Genomic DNA, 22,556 nt, shown 5'->3' on the forward strand with positions numbered 1-22,556 from the left:
ATAACTTAGTTCCCAGTCTAGAATTTACTCACCAAACAGAGAGGTTGAAAGGCAACATTAATTACACATCTGTCCAGCACGTAGCGAAACTAAGATGTCGGGTGTCATATAAATGTAAAATGTTGCTATTCTACAGGGTGGTTTCTGTACACGTGTAGATTAAACAATGGCTTTGCACAGGACTTAAATCTGCAGTGCTGCTGCTGAAAGGAGTTAATTGTATGGCTGCAATACTATGGACACTGTGGTTTCACTGAGCTAAAAGAGGAGGACAGAGATTCATGGCTGCACCCATGCTCTTCGTCATGAAATATAAATTAAAAATAGTTGTATTATGGTAGGCTACCTGTATTGTTACATTCATAATGGATCACACATCCGTCCTTGCTCAGTGTTGCAGGCAAAGCATGTTAGAGAAGCTATGACAGTATTTTTCTTTTAGGTGTAACAATCTGTCAGTATCAAATTCTCTTAGTCAGTAGGGAGCATATAGTGTTGATTTACTGAAAATCTGGGATTATGTCTGCTCTGTGGTGAGCATAGATTTAAGAGGGGAGAGATAAGGGGTCTCCAAAAGGTGAAGAAAAACACAAATGAAACCTAGCAAGGAAAAAATAGCTTGACAGCTAAGATGCAGTACAGTCACCGTCAAGTCTTCTTGAAGGAAAAACCTTGCTCACAGGAATGCTCTGAGCACTGCACACTGTACCTTAAACAACCCACTCCATTACCCAATTCACGCCAAGGAACTGTAAATGTATAAATGAAGCTGTGGGTAAGAAAAAGCCTTAATATTTCTGTGTTCCAATGTACAAATGTTCGCAGTGATGGACTGGAAACATGGGCACCCCAATTTGGGGGCAAAAAACAACAAGAGAGGATTTTCTTTATCTTTATTTCTTTCATGGCCAACCCCATTAAACGAAGAGAGGGTGACAGGCAGGTTCAGCAAGACGGGCTCTGTGGATGCCGTGGAGGCAGCAGCAGCTTGACCCCCTCATGTGACTCTCTGTGGTTTGCACAGATCCTCCTCATCGTGGCCCCACACAGAAGGGGCACTGCAGCTCACCTGAGGCTTTGCACCATGCTGCATCAGGCCACAAAGATTGCAGGGGCTAATTCAGGCCATTTTGTTAAGGGCTGAAAGTAGCAGCCAGCTGAGGAGTAAACGTGCCACAGTCACAGTCCTGTCCTAGTGGAACGGTGCCTCCTCCATCACAAAATACAGTTTGGCACTAATTGGTATCTCTAATGGCAGTCTCAGCAGAGAGGCTGAGAAGGCTTTCCTTCATCCTTGTTCTGGGCCTTCCATGCCGGCTGGGGACGCTTTCATTGCTGCTGCCTGCATTGTAATTGTTCTGGGGATAAGTAAAGGATTTCCAACTCTGGCCAGCCAATCTGTTACCCTTCAATAGCCACAAAGTCACAGAGAAATTAATTTTAAAAAGCCAAATATCACATTAGTAGCCACTACACAAGCAAAACACAAGCAATTAAAAACCACCCTGCAAATGTATTGAGCATCCAGTGTGCACATTTTGCTTGATTTTATCCCACAAAGAGGGGTGATTCATTTGTGGGGAAGAAAAGAAAAGTAACCCCAAACCCTCTAACTCTTCTCCGGTATCAAACACTACAAAACTTCACGGGATTTATTATATCTTAAAAAAAAAAAAAAAAAAAAAAAAAAAAAAAAAAAAAAAAAAAAAAAAAAAGGCTCCTTTCCCTTTAAAAAGAGAGGAGCTACTTGGTCTGATGCTGCTGCCTTTATCAGCCATGAAGTTCCCAGCAAGGTGCTGTTAGTGCCTGATTAAACCTCATACCAATCTCTGTCCCCCATGGTAACCCAGAAGACATCCACTGAGAGTGGCAGCTCTTATTCATTTTAATTGCCAAGGATCTCTCTGTGATGGCCAGTTTTCTTGTCTTTCAAGGACTGGAATGGAAATCCATCTGATTACATGAACAATCCGGGTGCTCTGACAGATCTGAAATATGAATATGGAGATGGCATTGTGGTCTGCACTGACTCCTGAAACCCCAATAGTAAATTATGATCCGCCACTAAAACAATTTCAGGGCACAGTACAATTCACATAAAAGCCCATTTTCTGTAATGGAACACAAATTATTAATAAATCAGTCCAGAGGTGGGGGGGGGTGGGGAAAGTGAAAAAGAGATTTTGTCGCTGGTGTTCTCATGGAATATCACAAACACAAATGTACATACACGTGCAGACATGCTTCCCTTTCTCTTATGCACCTTTTTCTACAGCTTCAAGTGGAGATGATATGCAGAATATAAACAAATCCCCTGGGGTTGCTACAGTGTTCCTGGAATTAGCCCCAAGTCCTCTTGCTGTAAGCTTAACCTTGTCCCATCCCTTGGGTGAACTGACCTCTGGCTTATGCAGCTTAATGTGGAGGGACATTTTTATTGTCCAAATAAAACTTGCAATGCTCATGATCACACAGGGAACAGCTCATCTTCCTCCTCAATCCCTCTGACATGTGCTGTCTGGTGTTAGGAGACTCTCTCAAGGAGAGCAGCTATTCTGGATTTGGCCCGGAGCACCCACTCTGTCGAAAGGGAGACCAACTGCCTTTATAGAGTCCTATAAAAGAGAACCTAGCCCCAAAACAATGAGCTTTACAGACAAATCCAGAACAGTGTTTGTCTGAAAGTTAGGCGTGGGGTGAGAGAATGTATTAAAGAAAAAAAGGCAAAACCCAAAATGGCATCAGAGGTTAGGAAGGAAGTCCACTCGAGTGAGCTGTAACAGCCTAGGGCACCTCCTGAACACTCCAGCACCCCACAACAGCCTGTGTACAAACACCAGGCAGCTTGGGACGGATTGAAATCAGCACAGACAATTCATCAACAACATGCCATTGATCCCAGCCCAGCCTGCTCTCACTGCTCTGCAATGTGCTGACACCAGAGGGGAGGATGTGGCCACACAGGCACCTGGACATGGCAAACATCCGCTGGAGAAAGGGAGGCTTTGACTGGGGCTTGCCAGCAGCTCCAGGCAGCTGACAAAGCAGTGTGGTGACAGTATTAACATGCGCAGGGCAGGCGGGCGCATTGTTATTACCAGGTATTTCTCCTGAAACAGCGCCTGAGGCTTCAGAGGACCATCGAGTCAGCCAGCTGAACATACACTGTGGAAACCGCGTCCACAGGGCTTTAGGGCCTCTTGAAAGCCATGGAAAGAGAAGAGGAAATATGATGCTTATAAAGAAGGACAAGGGGGTTTGGTGGGTTTAGAACTGCCTCAGAGGTCAGGAAATGTGGGTTGTAACCCTGGCTTTAGCCCCAGTCTGGTAGATGACCTTTGGTCCCCTGAGTGTTTCCTGTCTGCAAAATGTGAAACTTCCATATGTTTGGCTTTCCCTGGCTATGGCATCAGTTTCCAACTGGAAAATTTGCCTGGGCAGGGGAAGAAAAAAAAAAAGAAAAAAGACACTGGAGTTTTGTCAAAAACTTCTGGACATCTGGAAGTCAGGCCTTCACAGCAAGGACATGACCACTAGACACACATGGAAAACACAGCAGTAAAAACACTCTCCCAAAAACATCCATCTCCCTATACTTCCCCTCAGGGGTGCACAACCACCTTATTTTGTTTTGAAATTCTCAGAGCCTAAATAAAATCAGGATAATGAAGCATAATTTGTGAAGCATTTGGAAATATGATGATGCTAAGTGGTAGACAACAGAACAGCATTTATTCACCACGTATGCATTTGAAACATTTATTCTCAAAGAATAAGAGCAAAAATAACCCCACTGCTTTAGCCTTAACTCTCTGTCCTCTTATCTCTCACCTTCTCTCTCCTGGGGGTATTAGCCTAGGCAGGGGTTTCCAAGTGGGATCTGAAGAAGGCTGTTCACCTCAGTAAATCAGAGCAGGGGTGGTGTTCTCTTATTAGTGCTCAGAGGCAGCATCACAGCCCAGAGGGTTCAAACATTGGGTTGCCATGTTTGCCAACAGCACAGCTATCTAACACTTTATACTTGGGCTGGCTTTTTGCATTTAATAACAGCATGTGGTACAAACAGTAATTAATTTGGTGATCCTTGGAGCCAGTGCCTGTTATCAGAGTTCCCTTTTACATATTAGAGATACACATGCAGTAGTTTTTGAGACACACTCATGTGCCTTTACTCATCTGTGTTCCTCTCCTCTACACAGGCAGGATTCTCCACTGTCCTGGTTTAGGGACACAGGACACTCACAGGACACCCCTAGGACACCCACAAAATGAAGAGCCTTTGGCAGTGAGGTTTCAGTGCAGCCAGAAGATAAAGTCTAGGGCAGAAACAGAGATGCACAAATACCTTCTGCACCCAACAGCTTTGGCATTTCATTCTGCTAAGGAACCAGCAGGTTTGGGCATGAGGCCTGCAGAAACCTGTTGCCTCTAGTAGATAATGCTGGCAATAATTGAGAAGAAAAATTTCTGAACCCCTATCACATTTGTTGCCCTAAAGGGAAGAAATAATCTGATTGGTTGCATGTAGTTTATTCTTCAAACATAAAAGAACTAGAAAGGGAGGAAATATAAATAGTTTTAATAATCAAAGAAAAGACTGAAGTAAGTAGAGTTCACAACCTCCATAATTCATTTAAGATGCATAAATGCCTCAGATTTTCATTAATTAGTGAGTATGTGTTGTTTTCTTGGAGTACAAGAATGCTATTTTTGAACACCAGTGAACCAGTCAAATTAAAACTAAAACATACACGTTAGGAATTATGCTCCAAAGGACTCTTTCAGAGATTATGGCAGGAAGCAGCTCATTTCAATTTTTCCGTTATTTCACCCTTACATGAGATGGTTACTTTGAGTGCTTGCAACTGATTGAAATGTAGCTGTTTATCACAGGCTGGAGGGTGACCACAGATAAAAAAAAAACCCTCTTTGCCACAGTGCCCTTTACTGACCTGCATGGAGCATGTTGGTTTTGGACATTTCAAATTTGATAGGTGACCAAAGCACAAAAGCCGAATTCAGCCAAGTCTTAAAATTTGCCTTTTTGCTTTACTGAATAGGAAAAAAAGTGGTCACCATAGTTGTCACAGTGTTTAGCTGAGCACCACCTGTTGAGGTTACAGACTGCATGAGACACAAGAAAGGAATAACTTTGGTAGATGCATTCTCTCCAAAGTACAGTTACAGGGTTTTAGTGGGATGGGAAGGTGCCTCTATTATTGCTGCAAATGATATACCAGTTTGTAGTAAATAGGAGACATCAAGTTCAAACATCAAGTTGACAATGTATCAAAGAAGCACTGGAGAATGCAAATTTGACTTTTAATGAAGTGAGACCTTTAGAAACATTTCTCTGTTTCCATGATGGCAATGATACAGTGGGCATGCACCCACCTCCCTTTCCCTTTCCCTTTCCCTTTCCCTTTCCCTTTCCCTTTCCCTTTCCCTTTCCCTTTCCCTTTCCTTTCCTCTATAGAAGAAGTAAATGAATCTGTCCAGGGAAAGGCACAGCAGGAGATTTAAGTATGAGACCATCTCCTCTGTAACATGAATCCCTGGAGCAATGGGATGAATTTGAGAAAGAGAGTATTTAGGCTGAATATCAGGAAAATGTTCCTAATGGCTTGGACTGCCTGAGCACTGGAATTGTCTTCCAGGCAAGGATGGAAACACCAACATTTGACTCACTTGAAATTGGACTGGACAGCATGTTGGCAAGTGTACTGGGGGGAGAGATCCTGCTCTGGATGGGGAACGGTCTCTTGGACACCGGATCTCTACGACTCTGTTAAATATTCCATTGTGAAGAATGTGAGGAAAGAAAATATGAGGAATCGCCCAGGGACACAGCTAATCCCACAGACAAAACACTTCCACCAACTGCAGTAGAAGTTACACACATGAGAGACCCAGGTTGGGCCCCAAGTGGGATGAAGGCTTCAACATCCCAGAGGAAGCCACAGTACAGGCCTGCTACTCATTGTCCCACAGGCAGGGAGCAGGGCACTGGGACACAGGGGAGAGGGAACAAATGCCCCTGGACTCTTGCTGGCAGGGAACAGGAACAACAACCCTGTTGAAACAGTCAGAAAGAAAAGAAACCTGAGCCTTGGTAGCAGCTGCTGCCTCTTTACATCCATGACCAGGTGTCCCTTCTCCTCTCTGTCCTGGCAAAGCACTTCTGAATGCATGTCCTGTGTCTGTCTTTGTTGCTGCTTTCTGATCTCCTCACAGTGCAGAGATGTCACAAAAAATGCATATTTGGAAACTCCAAATGTCACTGCACAAAACAAAACCCACTGGTGTTTACCAGGGAGAGAGCTGCCTACAGATGCCCCTATATTCCTTCAGTGGCGGCTTGGTGTTTGTGGTGTGGCAAACCCAGAATAGCTGAGGGCAGAATGGGACCCTGACTGTGGTTTTAACTGAGCCCTGATTCCTTTTTTTGTCCCTCCACATATGGATGTAATATATATTCACAAGTTTTGGGGTTTTTTTTTCCCTACCATTTATAATATTTTTTTTTAATTTCCAGTCATGGAGTTTTCTGGACAAAACAATTATGATCCAAATGTCCTGAGAACAGTCTCCAATGAGGCAGTTTTCCTGAACATGTACAGACAAAGGAAATTATTTCCTTACTGAAAGAAATCACTTCAAAGTACCCAGACCAGATCCCGCTCCAGCTCAGGTTTCCTTTTTGTGTCACAGCTTGGACAAGCTCTCTCACAGAGAGCCATGCTCCTTGTGCCTGGTTTGAATTTAAGCAGCACTGGGCACAGGGCAATGAGAGCTCACAAACCAGCCCAGCCACCTCTTTTCTCCTTTCCTCCACTCTCCCCCACAATACGTCCTTCCTCCTGCACGGTGTTTGCTGCTTCTCCAATGCCAGTAAAATTCTCTGTGATGTGCCTCTAACTTTCAGCAGCTGGGCTGCTGTTTATCAGCCATTCCGACACAGCTATGTCAATCCGCTGCATCTCCTTTCCTAAACCTCAGCTTGAGTCAAAAACTCTCCCCAGTTAGTCATGATCTTCCTATCACCATCTCTTGTGAAAGTGAGGTGGAGGGCAACAGTTCTCGTGAGGACGAAATGGATTGAGAATGATTTTGCATGACAACTGCTGTGGAGACAATATTTTTCTGTTGGTGTTGCTTACAGAAACAATAATGCCTGGAAACCATCCAATACCTGTGTGTTGGCCCATCTTCAACACATGCCAAATTCTTCTCTTGTGGGACAGCCTGGGCACAACCCACATATATTTACGTGTGATCTCCTAGTCAAACTGTGATCTATTTTTGCCAGTCTCTTGAGCATAGTCCCTCTTTCCACATTCTGAACGTCATCTCAAACTGTAAGGAGGCTGACCGCTCCAGGAAGGGTCAGATGGCAGTGCCTTTATGCACCTTTCTTTCTATCCAGGCAGAGTGTGGGTGTGGCACTCACACCAGGACCTCACTTTTTGAGGTGTTGGGAGGAGTGTGAGGTTCATTGTTTTAGCAGAAGTAGGTAAGCACCACAGCATGGATCTCTTACTTGTGGGAGAAGAGGCCTTATGTCCAAAGAGACATTTTATGCCTGTGACACCTTTCTCCTTCACCGAGATAATCCTTGACAAGGTTTTTTGCTTCCATGGATTTGGCGTTCTATAACAACTCCTAAATCCTTTCCGTTCAGAGCAGTATTGTACAGCACTTCTGTGACTGCTGAACTCTGCAGAGGACTCATCCCACTGCCACATAACCTGCTCTCAGCGATGTCCAGGTACATTTAAAGAGGACAATAAAATCTCCCCTGTCCCTCAAATGGCCTCTACTTACTGGCAAAATATGGCTTTCAGTATTCAAAGAAAGAATTTGGGACACTCATGAGCTCCATCATTAGCCTAATTTTTTTTTTTTACTACTAGAACTTCTCCAACCTGGTCCCATGGCTACCTCCTCTGACCTAGTTAAACACAACTTGACTAGGATGTGTCATTGTTTTACAAGTTAGAGTAGAGCAGAGATCCCAGAGTCTCCTGACCAGGGCTGTGCTGGCAGTTTGAACTTTCAGACCACATCTGGAGCTTGAGTAACAGCTAATGGTCAACACAACATCCTACCTGTCCACACTGAGGAGCTGTCTGCTACCTCATGGTACCTGGAATTGTGTCACCAATGTCTAGAGACCAGCATCTACACACAGACTGGCAGGTCACTGAGACCCTGCTCTCCTTCCCTGCATAACAAACCCAGACTAATAATCCCCCTTCCAGCTCCAGCTCCAGCTCCAGCTCCAGCTCCAGCTCCAGCTCTGGCACTGCCTGTTCCCAAAGCCCTGCTTCATGCTTCTAAGATGATACAAAGAACATGCTCCTACTTTTGTGCAAAAGCCCTGTTTAAAGGAAGCCTTTAAATTCTTCTGAGGATCCCTCACAGGACAGCCTGCATTCCAGCACTTACTCCTGGTTATGATACTTTCAGATATTACCTCCATCAAATTCCTGAAAAACCTCTGGAAGAACCCCCAGAGGAGCTACCCCAGCCTGATATTATGCCAGTGCTCTGCTCTATGTGCAGTAGACAGGTAGGTGAAATTCAAGGTTATGGTCACTACAGCCAAAGGCAGGACATTTAAGACCAGCCTCGCTACCTCCAATCTGCTGTATGAACTATTCTTAGCTGGAAGCTGGAGCCGAATGCTCACTGGGCACTCCAGGTTCACACCTCTGGAATACGCCCCTGACAGAAATATGCTTCAGCGTGAACTTGGCCGCATTTAGAAGAAGCTGCAAGATACACCTCTTTCCCAGACCTTTCCATCTGTTTAAACTGTGAAATCCTGGGTTCCTCGCTGTCTGGTCAGATTAAAAGCTGCTGGCAGTGGGGGAGCATGACAGTTCATTTCTCTTACTTGGAATGATAATTACTCATCGTAATCCCCATAAAACAAACTCATAATCTTCAACGATGAGTGTGTGTTAAGTGCTCATAGTAACTGAAATAAATAAGAAGAGGTCATTAATAATAAACCATGGTCTGGATTACAGCAGTCAACACTGCACCGAACAGCAGAGCTAGAGTTGATAGAGGAAAGTGGATCATAGCTCTCCACACTCTGCAGGCATGATGTTGTAAGGTTGGAGATACTGTCTGTGTGTCAACTGGGCATCACCAGAATTCCGCTGCTATTTGTGCATTGTCTGTGAAGAAAGAGGTGAAATAAAGACTGGCCATGGTAGATGCAGAATGCTCTGAGTCCTCCTGCACAAGCCAGCTAAACCTTGCTGGCTGCTTCACAGTCCACTTGAGTCTGCTAGGATTGCTACCACAGGTACTGCTGGGAGAGGACTTTCTTTACCTATGCTGCACCATTTCAGATTCCTCCATCTTAGAAGCTGCCAAGTGGATCTAGCTGCTCTGCACTAGACATTTCTGTCTCTGGTGCACTTGGGCCATTATCTGGACTCTTGGGAAAATGTCTTTGTCCTCCAGGTCTCTTTAGTGTCTCTTCCTAGACACCAAAGCAAATTTTGTGCATGCACAGGATGGACTTGGTAACACTCCTCACTGTGCAAAAACTCTAACAAGGTTTGCGAGCTTTTCCCCAGCTGAATTCCCAGCGGTCATTTCCTCACATCACACCAAGATTACATGAAGGTTAGGACCAAGCAGACACTGGAATGGACACCTTTGTGGGAAGTTGAGACAGTTTTGCTAGCACAGCTCACTGGGAGTTGGATTGATGTTCCTGGTGTACCGAATAGAACTGAAATTTGGAGTTCTTGCTAAAATTAAAAATAAGTGGCTACATTTGTACAACTTATATATGAGGGATTGGAATACATAGCAAAGTTCAACTATCACTTTCCTGTTTATATTCATGCATTGCTGTTTTTCTAGGCTCAGCTCTGGTTTTGCTGATGAGCTAAAATATAACCTCCTTAAACCCCAGTGGAGCAGCATTTAGTAAGTTCTTTCTTTAAATAATATTTCAGCCGGGGGATTAACTCCTATTTGCACATACAGCTAACCTGGAGGGAAGGCTTGGTGAGCAAAAAACCCTGGAGGGAGAGGACATATTTGCAGCAGCAATGACTGTTTCCACTCCTGCTGAGGTGGGGGAAAATCCCTGCCAGCTGCAATGGGAGGCAGAATAGGTCCATCTCCAAATCATGTAAAAAATTATCTGAGAGCAATTTCAATTAATTACTGCTCATAGCAGGGGGGAATGGTCAAAATGACTGTGTCTGTAGGGGTACTGCCCCCACAGAGGACTGTGTGCAGCTCTGCAGCTCCCCTAGTTATGCTCCAAGCAGCTCCATGCCTCAGGCACACCCTCCCTGCCTTCACAAGCACGGGAAGTGTGATGAGACCATGTCTGCTTTGATATCCCCTGGAATAATGTCCCCTGCTTGCCCACTCACGTGCTGGCAGGTTTTTGCAGACCTGCCGTGGGGTGCTACTCTTGCCTCAGCAGTAGTCTGGGTTGTGTACCCCAGAGAAGACTTTGCCCCTACAAAGAAGCTGAAAACACTAGACCTGAGACTTATCTGTCTGCAGAGTCCCAAGGGAACTTAGGGGAACTGGGGTGCAAGGGGTCCTGCTCTTGCACTTGGGAAATCTCACAGGACAGGACTCTGTCTAGCCCAAACATAGGATTTCAGCTCTTCCCCTGAAAAGAGCAGTATCATAAGCATATGGTTAATGACTCATCCCAAGTGGAAAAACAGCGTTTGTTATATTTTATGAAAATTTTATACATCTAAGGTACTCTACATCTGTTGCTATTTAGGCTGACATGTATGTAGAGATTGGCAGAACAAGTTCTCTGTAGGGATGACTGAACTCCAAACCAAACCACAGAACTTTCAAACACTCAGCCTGCTTCTTGAAGGGGAATGAAGGGAAAAAAAAGAGAATGTTTTTCTGCTCTGTTGAAATGCTGCCTGACTGAGCAATATGCAAGGAAGACACTCTTCATTTCTATCTAATCCGTAATAGAAGAGGGGCTTATTTATGGAGAGGAGCCTTTCTTCACAACATTGCACATCCCAAGCAAACTTGTCTCTGTGCCAAAACTTTCCCCAGGTTCCTCATGAAAGGGTCAGAAAGTTCAACTCCTTGTCTGACTCCTGCTCCTCCTCCCCATATCCGTTCTTGCAAAACCCTCCCTTAGACCTGCTCCTGTCTCCCTCCTCCCTGGCAGCGAGCCTTCCTCATGGTGAAGCTAAGGGTTCTTCTTGAATTGTTCATACATTTTTCTCGCAGCAGCAGCATCTGGGTGGCAAGAAGGAAGGGAGCCTAACTGGTTAGCCTGGAAGTCTTCTGGGGTTTCTTGGGAAGGCACTAAATATGTGGACTTCCATGGAAAGTCATGTTTTCCACTGTGCATCTGTTAGTGTTTCTAAGGTCTCCGGTGCAAAATCCCCTGGGGTGGAGGACTAAGTGGTGAAAACAACTGAGGACATGCCTGCACGGTCCAACTCACTCCTCTGCAGAGAGCAAGATGGAGCAAGCTGTGAAGAACTGCTTTCTCAAACATCTCTTATTTATTAGCCATGCCAGCCCAGTTCTGCCAGGATAATTACGCTGGGCACAACAGCTATCCTGTGCCCAGCTCCCAGACTGGCATAGTCCATGTCTGCTCAGGGATCCTTCAGCTGTAATCTGTTTCTAATCTAATCCCCAGAGCACAGGGCCTGGAAAATAAAGTTCTCTGCCTCCAGCCATGCTGTGAGGCTCCCTGCTGTCTCGCTACATGTGTGTCTGGGACAAATTAACATGAGAACCTAAGAAAGGCCATACTGGATCAGACCAAAATTCTGTATAACCCAGTGTCGTGTTTCTGCCAGTAGCCAAAAGGAGAAGCTCACAAAAGCATATAAAATGATACCTCCACCAAGTGCTCTCCCAAACTCCAGCCATTAGTGGCACAGAACTTCCGAACCAGGTGTACTTTCCACAGATTTATTGATCTTCGATGCATTTGTCTGCCATGAAATAGCACAGTGTCCCGAGGAAACCATGCAGACATTTCAAATTGGCCACATTTTGGAGCAAGAAGCCATAAGTTCTTCCTGTGGCTTGTTTTGAATCTGCTTCCTGCAGATACTTTCCACTTCATACTTTTGAGAAGGATGATTTCATGCTCAGATATCAGCCTGTGCCTGGAAAACATATATGACAATTGGGTGGCTGGTCAAGAGGCAGTACTGCCAGTTGGAAATGGTGTTTAAGACTGGCCATTTATCGATGATAATTTTCCAAATAGGACAGTGGTTTGGTTTGGTGCAGTAGGAGAGCTTTTAATTAAGTAGTGGTTAATTCAGTCACAGTGCATTTAAGCCAAATAAGTGGAAAGGATAGGATAGTATGAGCCTGGCAAGACCGAGCACACAGGCAGGAGTAGGGAGGTCCCATGAGGGAGAAGGACATGGGAGCAAGGTGGATTTCCTGGCAGAATTGGGAGCACAATGGTATGAGTGTTCTACAGGAGCAGCTGAGGTGGCTTAGTTTCTAGCCATAAGGAGCAAGGAAGCCATCAAGGTGAATGAGACTTTGGAAACTCTTGGTGAAGGAGTGAAAGCATGGTAGGAGCTTTCTTGAGAACAAAAGCAGATACCAGATGAGTCTGTGGTTTGTTTAAGTGTTGGATTTTACCCTCCACTCAGTGTCTTGTTTTTTCCCCAATTCATATGGAAGCAGGATCTGAAAATCTTGGAGCTGGTGGGGCCCTATCCAAGCAGGTGAGGATTGGTCAGGGGACCAGAGAAGGTGGCATAGAGGTACTGATGTGAGAATTCACAAGTCCTACCTTCAAGGGTCATTGCAGCCAGTGCTATGAAACGCAACAGTTTCTTCTTGAATAGAAGGGTTTTTATAACTACTGAACAGAAAGGTAATGTGGGAAAGGTGGGAAATAAGCTGGGGGTGCTTTTTCCTGCCAATCTGTAGTGCTAAGCCCTGCAATCAGATGAGTGGCACACATCCTTGTGTAGGGCGGACCCAAAAGTCTGGTGATCACTCAGGGTAAATCACTGTCCTCTCCCCCTGCTCTATAGTTTTTTGTGAGGTAGGTTTGGGTGTCCCTGTCATGAATTTTCTTTATGGAATTGACCAGAACCTCATAGCATAAAGGCCAGGCATACATTTTGGCTGCCCTTAGGGCTCATTCTGGCCATCAGCTTGCCTCAGAAACAGTGAGGGGGTTTTTGGATGTGGCAGGTGGGACTGGGTTTTGACTGATACTGCGATCTTCTGTCAGAAATGTTCAGAGAAAAAGCATCAAAACTGTGATAGCCACTCTCACTGATGTACCAGACTATCTGTTCCAAGTGCAGGTATTGCAGCAGCCCAGGAATGCTCTTATTTCTGGCCCGTGTCAGTTCTGGGTTTCCACGGGCTCATAGCTTGAGCTAAGTGTTGCACACTTTCTTGACTTCAACCCAAAAGAAGGACATCTTACAGGTATTTACATTTTCCAAAATTACCTCTTCCATTTTTTATCAAAAACTAATTTATTTTCCCAGATTACTTCTTTAACAAACGCTTTGGTGCTCTTTTAGCAGCATATATCCACTATGATAATAACCTAGTTTTTATACGGAAATAGCTTTGTCTGAAGCTTTCTGGCTAACAAAACAAGCAGGATAACTTTGTCGTCTCCACCCAGCACATAGTAGACATACAACAGTGTTATGCAATTTGACATGGCTGGCTGCTCCACCAGAAAAGGCAAAAGCCAGAAAGATCTTTCTGCTGCTGTTGCTGGAGATTATATCACTGTAGGATGTAGGAGCACCAACAACATTGTGTAAAGACAGATTTCTGCTTAAGTGGATATACTTCTCTGTCAAAGGCTCTCTGGTAGCTCTCATAAAAGCCCCTCATTTATACTGCATCTCAGACAGAATCTCTCCCAAATGTCAGTTTGGCATGATATCTGAAATGAAGAACGCCCATCCCTGAAGACCAGTGGTTTTATAGGCTTTAATACACTTTAAAATATAACAAATTATCTTTCTTCTTAGGCATAACAGCAGGCATAGCCTACCTAATCCTTTTAAGTAATCAGTTGTGCCTCAGAATCTGAGAAGTATTTGAGAAGCAAGTTTCTTGTCATTAACCCTTTGAATAAACTCAAGTCTGCTCGCTCCCTCCCAAAGTGGCTTGTAGGAAATCAAGGAACAATATGAAAAGAATGAACACAGAACATACCAATCAGGGTCAGCAGTATTGCTGTTCTTACCTTTGGTGATGGCTCCACTGTATAGAAATATTAGACAACTCAAATTACTACTGAAATATTTTAATACTGTGCCTTTGCATCTGAAACTGATAAAAATCTTGAGTGGAATGGTTCAAGAATGCATTCACATGAACAAAATAATGGAAAATACATTTAGCAGTCACATGAATAATATAACTCCCTTCTTGGAAGGATTATGAAACTGTAGTTTCTGCATTTCTTTGACTAAAATTTGGCTTTAGTGAAGCTAATGGCTAATCTCAGTCTTGGCCTTCTTCAACAGTATGAAAAAAATAACAATTCCTGCTTTTCCATATTAAAAAAAAAAAAAAAAAAAAAAAAAAAAGCTGAAAGCTATTTGCAGTGGACAAAAAGCTGCCAATATAGTGTATAATTTAGAAAATTATTAAAAATCAAGAAGTGCAGCTATAGATCATCAGAACAGTGAGGTATATCAAGAAGGGCAAGCATGAAAGTAAACCAACTTGCTCTGTCAGAGTCTAAAAGAACTTTCAGTCATCTAGGATATGGAGAAATTAATTGTACTTTAAAAGGGAAATTAATTATCCCCTTAAAAGGGAAATTGCCTTTCCTGTCATTTTGGGGTAGATTATTAGTGTAATCCACTGTAGCACATAAATGTCCCTGTTTACACTAGGTTTGAAGTAAGAGCTTCAGACTTTTTAGCCTTTTCTAGCAAGCAATCTCCATTAGAGTGTTTCTGGTACCAGGAACGCTGCCTAAACCTGTCTCACAAGATGTGTCAATGGAAACCTTCTTAAAATTGCATTTTCCCCTCTTAGCTATGTTTTGCTTTTCATTTGACTCTAAGGGTAAATTGCTAGAAAATTGTGGAATACAAAGTGGTATTATGTCCCATTATTAAATCTGATGCTGGCCTGTTTGCCTCAGATTAGTTCAGTTTTCACTTCACCTGATCCAAATTTATGGCTTAATCTTTGTCCTGCAGGTTCCTAACTCACAGGCAGCAAAACTGAGAGAAAAATACACCATTATCCCCTATTTCCACAGGATTGTGATAGCCAGCTCCACTGAAAACATACTTCCTGGTTTAGCTAGGTACCTCTTCCTATTCTTCTTCAAAATAACCCAGAAATTCTAGAACTTCTCAGTTCCTTCCTCCTTGTCCACAGATACCATGTATTTCCTCCTTCTGCTTCTCTCAAAGTGCTGGTTACCACTGCAGTTGAAGTCCCACTCGTCACATCCTCAGAATCCCTTTTTCTTTTCCTCCATCGTTCTGCTGTTTCTTCTTCTTCTTGCTCACTGGTGTGGGCTTGACATGGCACTGGCATCTCTTCTTTCTTAACTGCTTCCTGAAACAGTCCTTACTTTTGTATGTACCCAGTAGTCACAGCTAAGAACAACTACCAGCAGCCACGTGCCTTTCGGTCAATGCTTTTATTTATTTATTTATTTATTTATTTATTTACTGTTCTTCTCTCATTTGAGCTATGAACTGTGACAATGTTGGGGCTTTTTATGTTGTTGTTGTTTGGAAGCTACCACATAGTAATACTACAGATATTATCAGAAAAGCCTTCTTCTTTTTTTATCCTTTTATCTTTTCTTCTAGAACTGTGATATCTCTCTCTTTTAAAACCTATTCTGTCTTTCCAGATGCAGTTCCAAAAGTAATAGGGACATTTTTAAACTTCATTTGTTCCTTTCTTTTTTCACATCTGAATACTTTCGCTCCATTTGTAAAACAGCTTCAGATCTTTGCTATTTTAGACTGTAGTTACACAGTCATGACCTATTAATTCTTCCAACTCTTGCCAAGATTACCAAAACCATTCATGTTCAACCAGTGGGCTCTTTCTTCCTTGGCAATACATGGTCTGAATCACTCATCAAGGGAAAGAGTACTATTACCACTGGAGAGCACTCTTATACAGCTACAAATACTGATTTAGGTCCACCAGCTCCCTACTTTATCCCATTTTCTTCATTGTCTGAAACATCTGGCAGGTATTTTAAGTGTTTGACCACCGCTGGTCATTAGAAGTGTTGGAGGAATTTTTTTGGATGTTCTTCAGAAGACTGGATCCTGTTACACTGCCTTCTGTGTTCACTTCCTTTATGTGCTTGTGGGACAACAGCACAGAGTTTGCCACTAGAGGTGGTCTGAAAGCTGAGGGAAACCTTGAAAGCTTTGTTTCCTGCCTCCTTAACTCATACTGTAAAGGGACCGGTGCTTTGTGGATTCTAAGAAGTCATTTTACCAACTGCAATCATTGCAAAAATTAATTTCCATCACTTTCTCCATCTGTTGCTACTTTTTAATGAGAGAGGAGCAGTTCTGTGGTTAAGTGGTTTACCAGCAACCAGTGACAGTTTTCCTGAAATTCACCCAATTAATAGTTGGGTGGGTGGCTCCAGGCTGGAATTTCAGGGGCATTTACAATGCAATTGCAGCTGATAATGCTCTTGACTATCATTGGATCATTGCAGTTACTCAAGGTATTAGCAGGCAGCTATCACATGCTCTCAAATCTGTCTCATCTCCAGGCTGAACCAGCCAGACTTGCACAGGAAGTGCTCCAACCCTGGCTGTCCTAGTGGCATCCACTGATTTAATTTCAGTTCAACATCTTTCTTGAACTGGGGTGGGGGTCAAAACTGAGACAGTATTTCAGTTGTTGTCCAACAAGTGCCAAGTAAAGGGGAGTAACTGACACCCTACTTCTGCTCCTGTGAGCACAGCCAAGGATGTTGCTTGCCTGCCTGCCTTGTTGTCAGTGGAATTCACAGTGGATTGCAGATTTGTGCTTAGCCCAAAGTCCACCAGGACCCCCAGGCAGCCAATACCCAGACTCCTTTGCTATCTTGAGTATGTCTGTGGTAGTCTGGAAGATTATTTTAGTAACCTGCTTGAGCTAGCTTGGTTTGGGATTCTCTGGGCTTGATGTAACATCCTGAAAAATACCCAAAGAAAATTTAGACTACTCTAATGGACTATTTTGTATTTGTTTCATCAGTTGAAAACAGGAACCATCCGGGAGGGGGATCAAGTCTTGTGAAGATATATTTCTGATGGCAGAACCCTTTATCACTCTGGACATTTTCTGAAAATTATAGCAATCCAGCTTGACTATGAATCAGCAGTCATTAAATCTTACATCGTGAGTACAAGAGGCCAGATACTACATTTTGCCAAGGACTCTTCAGTACTTGCTGGAATGCAAAGGCTCTTTAGCTCTTTTGAGTGATGCATGTCACATACTGCACATTAGAAAATGTATGAGCACTCCATGTGATCATACCAAGCCTCTGAAGATTTCTTTGGCTCTTCAGTTGCTTAGCTCAGATTCACAAGTGGGACACAGCGCTTCGTTCTTCAGCTTGCATGGAAATGCTGACTTGTTTAATTTTAGAATTATTACTGGGATTTTTAGAAGGGCCTTAAGTGACTTATGAACATAAGCCCCATTGAAAGTCGAATCCTACTTTCCATAAATATCGACCATATTTCTTCTGGTAAAATGTTTCTGGCTCAAGGGCCTCCTGCCAAAAACAACCTGTCTCCATTTCTAGACAACTTTCACCCTGCATTTTTGATATGTGCAACATCCCCACGGAGCACAGCGTTGCAGGTCAGGAAATGAGTGTGGAGCAAAAGAAGCGTAGGAAGCACTGTCGACTGTGTATCTGACCTGGGAGACAAGACATGGCGTGGCTGCGGCTGGGCTGTGAGAGCTGCAGCCTCCCTGGGACTCCAGCCAGGAAATTGCACAAAGCCCAGAGTGAGAGACCCTCACCAGTCTTTTTTCTTCACACTGGCAGATGTCCCTCTCTAGCAACCTGTCACGCCAGAGAGAAGTTACAGAGGTGACAAAAAATGTTAGTCGGGGATTATGGCTGTTTCTCTGACCGGTTTCCATTGTCTGTTTTCAGAGAGAAAATAGGTGAGCTGTTTAGACACAGACTGTGGGCAGTAGTGGACTGAGGACAATGAAGCCTGGAGCTGGAAAACAGAGGAGGAAGCAGGATGTCCTATGTCCTCTTCTTTTCCTGTAGCCCCCATCTATACTGGCTGTTTACTCTAACAGCTGATTCTTCCCCTTCCATACATGCTTGTGAAACATCTCACTGACCACGGTAGCTGGAGATTTCCAGAGTGATTTGAATACCCAGGCCAAATACCTGATCAATTCAGGTTCTTTTCCACAAAGAGAAATTCAGAACAAGGAGATGAAAGGAGATTTCTAAAGGGAAAATGTTACTTTGACACCAGTTGGAAAAACGAGTATTCACTAATGTCCTTCTGTGTTCAGGGTGTCATCAGCACAGGAATTTTAGCATGGCCATCATTGGGCTACCGAGCCTTTGACAGGGAAGCATTTGCTGCAGTGTTGCAGTACCTCCCATCCTTAAAACAGATGGGTATCACTTCTGAGGCACCTTTAAGCTTACCTCAGGTTGGATTCCTCCAATACTGAGGGACTACTAATGTTTTAAAAAAAATCAGTCCATGACCTGAAATGTGTATAAGAGACAACAAGCCTTTTGACATATAACAAATAACAAAAAAAGAGCAAAACTGGCATCCTAGTGGGTAGAAAAGGTGTACAGAAGAACAATGGTTAACAAGGGGTTGGTTTTGGGGACAGCGTGGGCTATCCAGGGCTGTGAATACAGGAGATGTCAGCTTGGCTACAAGCTCTGGTCTTCTCATCATTCAGCTGAGGTTCTGGCTGAAGGATGCCACAGCTCCCCCTCTCCTAGTGATCCAAATCCTCTTACAGCAAAAATAAGGGGTGAGAGAGAGAAATTGCGATAAGCCCCGACCACTACCTGAAGACTGAGTTTGGAACTCCCAACCCAGAAGCTCACCTATGCCTCTGGTCATATGGTATAAATTGACCCTACGGGATCTGCTCCCACCTTCTTAGATGGAATAGGTAATCCAACAGACTAGAAAATATTTCTGAATGACACATTTTTGGTAAGCATAAGCTTGTTCTCTATAAAAGATGAAAAGGAAGATTTAAGAGAGAAATAATGGAGAAAAAAAATACACCTTCCTTCGTTTGTATTTTATTTTTGGAGAAGCAGACTACTACATTTCTGCTGTACTTTCTTAACAGATACCAGGAGACTTTTCCGAGGTTATTTTTGGAGCCATTAGATCTCATTCTTTCCTGGAGCCCTAGCCAGGTCAACGACACTAAGGAATGACTGTTTGTACCCAATGAACTCTGTCTCTCAACCTCTGTGTCCTGTGGAGTAGGCACTGCTGCTTGAAAGAAGTCTAGCAGGATTTGTTTTGGGGTTCAGCTTGTTTCCTTTAGTCCCCTTGGAAAGTGACCATGGAATTAGAAATATTAATTGAGCTGCACAGAAACTCAGCCAGAAACTTGTGCTCTCCTTCAGGGAGCAGCCACAGAGACCTGGATGCCAGCTGAGGTCTAGGAGGTTTAGCAGGCTGCTAAACTCAAGGTCAGGAGCCAGCTCTGTGCTGGGGACACCAACCACGCTGCTGGCTTGTGGCTTGTAATGCCGATGTGACACAGCATCCTCACATGTGTGCTCGTCCTTGCTGGGCCTGGGTGCCTAAGGGCTCACATGTGCTGCTTCCAGACTGGGTCTGTGCTGATTCCCAGCCTGAGAAGTGCCTAGTGTAAGTGAGACTCATGCTTGGAAGAGCGATGCTGAAATCCCAGCCCTGCTGGCCAAACCAGCTCTCCAACTTCTTGTGCAGCCACGGGCACAAGGGAGGGCAGGAGGAGCCAAGATCTCACTTTTTTAATCTTTGAGAGCTTTGGTTTTAAACCTGTAACCTGAGGGAGGAATATGCAGGCTGTTCCCTCTTGTGCTCTATATTTTTAATACATAGTGGGAGATTCAGTAAGCCATTACTTTCCTTTTCCCCTCCTGTGTGATTAATTTTGCAAAGGAGTCTGTCTATGACAGAAATAGTGACAAACACAAGCAGCTCCTCACCTGCTTTCCAAATGTGCCTTTGGGGCCAGCCCATGAACCATTCCATCAGGCTGATGAAGAGTCACACAAGCAGCTTCCACCACCCTTGGAGGGCTTCTGCCTTCTCTCTGCCCCACTGTGGTGCACAGAGATGGAAGCTGGAGCAAAAAAAAAAAGGTGCACAGGTGACACCACCTGATTGGCAGCTGAGAAAACAGATATTTGGCTTCACACACTTAAGGAATGTCCTCTTCCATGATGTTAGGAATAGCTCCCTGTCAGTGGCTGGTAGGATAGTGATACAAGCACAAAAGACAGTCATCCTCTGACTTTATTTTACTTTTCTGTAGCTATAGCCTTAAAAAGTCTGGAAAATATTTTCCACACTAAATTAATTATGTTTCAGCTTAGGTCGACCGTCATGAAGTAGTCTCCTAGTTGTGCCTGTTCTCAAAATCATATTGTATTTAAAACTGGCAGAGAACATTGGCTATAATCGTTATGTGTAAATGTTTTTAGACAAAAGCAAATTCCACAGGTGATTGAACTTTAGCATACACCAAAACACACGTGTATTGAAGGATTCAAGGTGCATAGTGACAGGGACTGGTTAACATCAGTAGCTGAAGAGATAAAAAGAGCATTATGAATTTAAGGAAAGCAAGTGAGCTCCCCAAAGTTGATTCTTAATGGTTTTTCAGGTTTCATATGTTTTGGGTTTTCCTCCTGGATATAAATATCTTATTCCATATGCTGTTTTGCTAAATGACGCACAGAATTTAACATCTCCTCTCTTCAGTGGGAACTTCACATGTAATGACCTCCACTTCTGCCTCAGCCTGAAGAGGAGTCCCTTGAGCACATATGGACCTTCCAAATTTCCATGAGGGAAGGACTTCTTTTGGTTTGACACAGCCTCTTTTTGCAGGGTGCCACCTTGCTGTACCTGCTGCCTGAGTGACCCTCACTCATTCCAGACCGGGATGCTGTAGAAGAAGCAGCTCTGCCATGCCCAAACCACTAAAGGTGGTATGAGCCTGCACATGCATCTGCTTTCCTGGTGTCATTATGCTTTAGTACAGAACAACAACCACATCTGAAAGCCCTGCCTTGGGCATTCATCAGCCAACCCTGAACATTCTCCAGGTGTTATGGATATTCCACTACAAAAATCTGAGCACTGCAGAGAATCCTAACCTCATGTTTTTATCTGCCTTCTCTCTGCCCTGTATTAATCAATGCCACACATTAGAGGGCAGGATGAGGAATCTCTGTGGTGTCTTTAACACAACAAAAGAACAGCAATTTTCTTATTTCTAGTTCAGCCTTTGAGGAAAGATAGCATGAAATGGAATATATCCCGATCCATTGGTGATGAATGACATGGATCTATTTATACAGATGTTTATACAGTGTTAGGTAATTGCAATTATTTATTGTTCCAAATTCCAAAGCAGCTTGCAGCATTGCAGAGATCTGCTAAGTAATCAGTGTTCTACAGAGATGCTGTGAACATTAGTGTCTAAAGAATAGGTGAGACCCAGCATGAATCTATACCACAGATTCTTTGTAAAAAAATGGAACATGAAACTGAGCTTGTTCTCAGCAGCCCATTTCAGCCTCCACTACTGCTGCAGCACAGGCGCCCTTAGTGCGATGTGGTGGGAGAGAAATTTTAGCATGACACATGGCACAGATGGGTCAGAGAAGGGACATTTTGCACATCTTCTTCACCTCCAGTCTCCCAACTCATCCACCTCCCTCCTGCCTCTAGCAAATGTTATTCTCCATTGTGTGGATGCTGACAAAATACAGGCCTACAGCAATGTTTATTCCACTTGAGGAAATAGGGAAGCGTGAATTAAATCTTCCCCGTTGATGATTGCACTGTGATATGTTTGTTTTGGTTTATTTTTGTGCAGCTTACAGCTCTGTTAATTCAGTCACATTTTTTTCTCCTGCTCACCTTCAAGTTCACAATTACCAGCTTCTGGCTTGCTTACCATGCCTTTGCTCCTCCACATTGAAAGCATTTTGGAGGATTTTGCTTTTGCTATTCAGATCCTTACACCTTAATGGAGCTGTTGCTGCTGTCCTGCTTTCATATGGGCAACCGTATCCCTGATATTTTATTTTAAATTTCATCTGATAATTGAATCGACTATTCCAACCCAAAATAATAGGAACCAGGCTAGAAGCTACACTTGAATTTTCCTGGGATCAGGAGGATGTGAGAACAGCAGTAGTTTGGCTAGATGAAGAGTTCATGCATTCCTCTGTCCTACATGAGACTGATGGCTTTTGCCAGCTCATGGTCCTCCGTATCAAGTTGATACTCTCATATTTAATACTTGATCATTTTGTTCTGTGAATC

This window comes from Onychostruthus taczanowskii, unplaced genomic scaffold (assembly GCF_017590055.1).
Source record: "Onychostruthus taczanowskii isolate IOZ18803 unplaced genomic scaffold, ASM1759005v1 scaffold16, whole genome shotgun sequence".
Taxonomy (NCBI): Eukaryota; Metazoa; Chordata; class Aves; order Passeriformes; family Passeridae; genus Onychostruthus; species Onychostruthus taczanowskii.